Source organism: Sorex araneus, chromosome X, assembly GCF_027595985.1.
Source record: "Sorex araneus isolate mSorAra2 chromosome X, mSorAra2.pri, whole genome shotgun sequence".
Classification (NCBI taxonomy): domain Eukaryota; kingdom Metazoa; phylum Chordata; class Mammalia; order Eulipotyphla; family Soricidae; genus Sorex; species Sorex araneus.
Window position 1 is genome coordinate 43,020,849 of NC_073313.1, and position 6,000 is coordinate 43,026,848.

Genomic DNA, 6,000 nt, shown 5'->3' on the forward strand with positions numbered 1-6,000 from the left:
AAGGAATAAGCCCTGAGCACTGCCAGGTGTGACCCAAAAGTGAAAAAAAAAAGAGATACATCAACACCCAGAAAATGCTCAGAATAGACTTCTCCAAGACATGTCCCCTTGGCAGGTGGGTTATTTCCAGCTGAGGTCAACTGGCATCCTTCAAGCCCACGAGAAACTATGACCACTTCCTTAGTTACCTACAAGAATGATTCTGGGGCTATCACACAATTGTTTTTTAATTAAAAAGGGTTTTTTTTTGGTTTGTATTTGGGCCACACATGGAGATGCTCAGGGCTTAGTCCTAACTCTGCCCTCACTCCTGGTGGGGCTTGGGCGACCATATAGGATGCCAAGGATTGAACTCTTGTTGGCCACTTGCAAGTCAAACATTGTCCTATGGCTCCCACCTGTTTTTTTAAATCAGAAATAACTTTTGTTCTGGGTAAACTGTGAGGGCCACACCTGGTCACACTTAGAGGCCACATAGGATACAGTCAGAGGTGCTCTGGAAATCAGGAAATCATCAGTGTGGGGGAGCAAACCCAGGATGTTTGGCACATACAACTTATGTGCTGTACCACTTGAGCCACTTCCCTAGCTTAGAAATAGCCTTTCTGCTCTGCCCAGATGTGACCCGAGTGGCTGCACAGGTGCGGCCCCTCTGTTGCTGAACGCCCATGATCCCGGAGGCCCACCAACTACTCTCGGCACCAGCAGCTTCTTGCAGAAATGCCTCCAGACTGTGAACTATGCTACAGCCCCATGCTGCCATGAGAGGGGAAAGGTTTTTCTCTCTCGGCTTTTTCTTTCCCTGGCAGTGGCGTGGCAACCGCCATCTTATAAGGCCCACTAAAGAGAGGTACGAGCTTGCAATGATGCAATTTTTGGCAGAAATTTCTCTGGACTTAGTTACTAAAGTACCAGAAATCCAAACCCTCATATGCTCTTCATTCTCAGCAATGGAAAACAAATTATCAAATGCTGCCTTTTTGGCAGGTCTGATTGTTGGGGGAAAATTCCAAATAATAATAGTGAGTTTCCTGTTGAAGTATTGAATGTAATCAAAGTAAAGAGAAAGTAAAGTGAAAATCATCAGCCACACAGGCGGGGTGGGGGATGGCCGGTGGGATGGGAGGTATACTGGGATTCTTGGTGTTGGAACACATGCATTGGTGAAGGGATGGGTGTTCGATCACTGTATGATGGAGACTTAAGCCTGAAAGCTTTGTAACTTTTCACATGGTGATTAAATAAAAAATTGAAAAAAAAAAGAAATAGCCTTTCTATCAGAGATTAACATAGCCAATGTCAGAGCACCTGCTCTTGGTCACGTGGGCGCCCCCCACCCCACCTCGTCTGTGAAGCCTTCTCTCCTCACTGGCACCAGGCTCCTCATTTTCCATGTCCATTTGCCTACATACATGATCACATTGTTCTTTTTTTCTTACTAGTCTTTTTGTTTGTTTATTTGTTTGTTTAGGGGGGGCACAACCTGGAGATGCTCAGGGCTTACTCCGAGCTCTGTGCTCCAGAGTCACTCCTGGTAGTAGTTCTCTGGGTTGGAGATTGAACTGGGTGTTGGCCGCCTGCAACACAAGCACCTTATCCCTTGCACTATCTTTTTGGCACTGCTCCTTTTCTTTTAAGTACTCCCTGTATGACCAATTGTTTTTTTAGGGGGAATTGGGACACCCAGTGGTGCTTAGAGGCTACTCCTAGCTCTGTGCTAAGGGGATTCTATGGGGATTCTATGTGATGCTAGGGATTGAACTGGAGTTGGATGCATGCAAGACAAGTGCCTAAACCCCTGTGCTATCTCTCTGGCTTTGATCAATGTTTTTTAATTTTTATTTTGGGAGGCCTTGGGCCACACCTGGAGGTTCTCAGGGATTAGTCCTGACTCTGCACTCAGGAATTACTCTTGGAGGTGCTTGGGGGATGTCCAGATCCCACATGGGATGCCAGGAATCAAACCTGGTCTGCCACGTGCAAGGTGCCTTACCTGCTGTACTATCGCTTCGACCCCGATGTTTTTGATCTTGAAAGAGACTTCTCTGGGTAGGAGCAGGTCCAGGTGGCCCCTCAGAGGCAGGCTGCAGATATTGTAGGCCAGATTTTCTAAATTTTTTTTTTTTACTCACCATCACTTACCCCTGAGACACGTGTTTTGCTCTGTTTGGGGGCCACAGAGTGCTCAGGGCTGACTACGAGTTCTGTGCTGAGGGAGCACTCTGTTGACTAGAGGGGGCCTACACCTCATGGGGGGGTCAGTGTGAATTGGGGACAGGGGTTTATATGGCTCCATAGCCAGTGTGATCAAGAAAGACTTAGGGGAGACAGGCATCATACCCAGAGGGATGGTCCTTGCTCTCTGTCCCCCCTCAACCACACACAGACTCTCCTGCCCTGGGGATTACTCTTTGAAGGAGGCAGGAGCAGCTTCTGGCCTCAAGGAGCACTTTGACGCTGGCGTCTCTGTGGTCTGGGGTGCGGGGCTCAATGCCACCTGAGCGGTCATGGTGCGGTGAACAATGAATGGGAGTTCTATTTGAGTTCGAGGCTGAGTAAATTTAGAAGCGCTTAGACAAACATTTGCAGTTTTCAAGGGAGTTCCCTTGAAAGCTTGTTGCCTTTACCACTGTGGTGGGGAGAAGACAGAAAGTTTTTGTTCCCAGCCAGACTTAGCTAACCGCCAATCTCGCAGGCATCCTGTGGACATTAAAAAATTTTTTTTTGCCTGGGGCTGGGGTTTGGACCACAACGGGGTCTGTGCTGGGGGCTACTCCTAACTGTGCAGGAGGGGTGTCCCTGGTGATGCTTGGGAGACTATACGGTGCCAGGGTAAGAAACCCAGGCCTCCTTCAAGCAAAGAATATTCAGTGTAGCCATCTCCCCCGCCCCTCCCCCGCCCCTCTGTGGAGTCTCACCTGGGAGGTCCCAGCAGCTGGGCAGAAGATCTCTCTGCTGTCCCTGACCTCACTGTCCCTGACCTCACTGCCTAGGCTCATGATTCCATGGCCATTGTTGTTAGTTACGCCATGGCTAGTGACAACCAACATTAAAACGTCAGAGCTGGGGGGTTGCACGTAGTCATGGTTTACGTGATAGAGCTCTTTCCTTCTAGGCGTGAAGCAGTGACATTTTTTTTTTGATTTTTTGGTCACACCTGGCGATGCACAGGGGTTACTCCTGGCTCTGCACTCAGGAATTACTCCTGGCGGTGCTCAGGGGACCATATGGGATGCTGGGATTTGAACCCGGGTCGGCCCCGTGCAAGGCAAACGCCCTACCCACTGTGCTATCGCTCCAGCCCCCCCTTTTTTTTGTGAAGCAGTGACTTTGATCCCCAGCTGTCCCCTCCCCCGCCCCCCCCCAAGCACCACTGTGTGTGGCTCGGACTCCCGATGTCCCCCTCTGGACCAATCATACTAAAATTGTGACAACATAGGTGGGGAGACTTTGGCTTGAATCACACAGTCAGAAAAAAAGATTTCTTCTCAAACTTGTATTGCGGCTCAAAGACACGTGTACACGCGCATGCACAGACTGAATTTCTCGATATGCAAAAGGATCTCTCAGGGTGAGTCACCATGGTGAATATGTGAAAGCCAGTGTTATCCGTCAGCTTCACTCCTCATTGGCTAGCAAAGAGTGTGGGCTGGAAAGCCAAGAACAGCACCCCATGGCTGTTGTTGACTGTTCTCCCGACCAGCAGACTTTCTTGCATCTCCAGCAAAAATTGAACTTGCTTTTATTTAGAGCCTGTTCAAAGGCCTCGTTAGATCAGAGGAAGAAAGACTGTATAGTTTGAAGAGCACCCAGGCAATTAGGAGTCGCATCAAGGTGCCCTTTGATGGGCCTGAAGAGCTAGGGTGAAGTGGGGTGCTCAGGCCGGGTGGCTAATGAGTATGGGGCTCCTGCAGTGAGAATCTGGGGAGGCCTGTAGAGCTCTGATGGCTGTTTCCTTTCATAAGTTAGTAACTATTCATGAGGAAGCCTTTGAATGGCACTCCTGGTGGCTCATAGTGATGTTTGTTTCCTAGAGCTTGGAAACACACACTCCCTCTCCAGGCTCCCGCACAGCTAAGTGATTGCAGAGATTGGAATCACCTAGGATAAAGCCTGTGATACCACCTCAGGGCCTGCTCTTACTTTACACCACACTGCCTACATAAATGTTCCCAATTCTTCTCTAAAATGCTTACTCAGGAGGCCTGAGAGATAGTAGAGAGGTTAAGGTGCTTGCCTTGCATGAGATCAACCCAGGTTAGACCCTGGCACTACATGTGGTTTCCCCCTTTCCGCTGCCCCCCTCCCCAGTACCATCGGGTATGGCCCAATTCTCTCTCTCAAAACAACAACAAAACAAAGCAAAAAGAAAATGCTTGTTCTGGAATTCACATGGGTATCCTTATTGACTGCCCTTTAGTATCGCGTCATCAGCACCTAACCATGGAATTCTGTCTTATAGTCAGATTTATCCCAATTTTGCAGATTCAAAAGTGAAGTGATTATTGGATGATTAGATAACTTATCAAAGGTCCAGAGCTATTAAGTGACAAAACTAGGATTTGAGTTTAAATCTCTAAGCTCCAGACCCAGAATAAACATCTCATCTCTGGAAAGTGTCTCTTCTGGAGCAGATAGTTGAATTTCAGAAGAAATGAATGGAAAAAATCAAAACCAATTATATATATTGGAGCTGGGGTGTTGACTTAAAGGTCTGGAGTATCTGCTTTGCACACAGGAGTCCCAGGTTTGATCTTCTGCACCACATGGTCCCCATGAGCAGGGCCAGGTATAGCTTCCCAAATACAAAATAATTTGTTTACACGAACCATGTGGAATTTATTCCTGGTAAGACTTGTTCAACATTTGAAAATTAATGTCATCCACTATATCAAAAACTTGAAAATATCACGCAACTTTAACAGCCAATTTAGACAAGTCACTTGATAAAATTTTAATCTCCATATCTGATTAAAAAATAAACCACTTAGCAAGAAATAGAAGAAATGATGTGAACTTGACAAAGTGTTTACAAGAAATCTAGAACGTATATCATACTTGCTGGTGAAGGATTGAATGCTTTCCCCTTAGGAAAGAGGTGAGGATGAGACTTTCATTCACTTTTTTATTGGAAGAACTAACCAGAATAATAAGAAAAAGGAACGAAAGATATACAGATTTGAAAGGAAGAAATTGAACTCCCCTTAGTTGCAAATGACACAGGGACTTTCATATTATTCTTTTTCTCTTTGGCGCCACATTCAGAGGTTCCCAGGGAATGCTCTTAGCAGTGATCAGGGGGTCACACAGTTCCGAGGATTGAACAAGGGAATCCTGCACTCAAGCCTGTGCTCACGCACTCCACCCCTTGAGCTATCTCCTTGGCACTCAACTAATTCCAAAATTAATGATCATGCCCAGTAAAGTCACTGGTTGTATGAAAAATACACACAATGAATACACAGACATATACACTGTGTTCATGTATATAGAACGACACAATAGCACTGTAGCACTGGTGTGCCATTGTTCATCCATTTGTTCGTACGGGCACCAGTAACGACTCCATTGTGAGACTTGTTACTGTTTTTGGCATATTGAATACTCCAAGGGTAGCTTGCCAGGCTCTGCCATGCGGGCGGGTGGGATACTTTCGGTAGCTTGCTGGGCTCTCTGAGAGGGACGGAGGAATCGAATCTGGGTCAGCCACATGCAAGGTAAATGCCCTACCCACTGTGCTATAAATGAAAAATGTCAGTTTTCCCCAAATTGATCTATAGGAGTAATGCAATTCCTGTCAAAAGTTTAGGGCTAGAAAGATAGCACAGGAGTAAATCACTTGTTTTGTGTGTGGCTGACTCCAGTTTGATCCCTGGCACCACTCATGGTGCCTCCAAGCACTGTCAGGAGTAACTCCTGAAAATAGAGCCACAAGTAGCTCCTGAGCACCACCAATTGTGACCCCAAGTCTTATTCCAAGATTAGCAAGTTTTTTGTAGA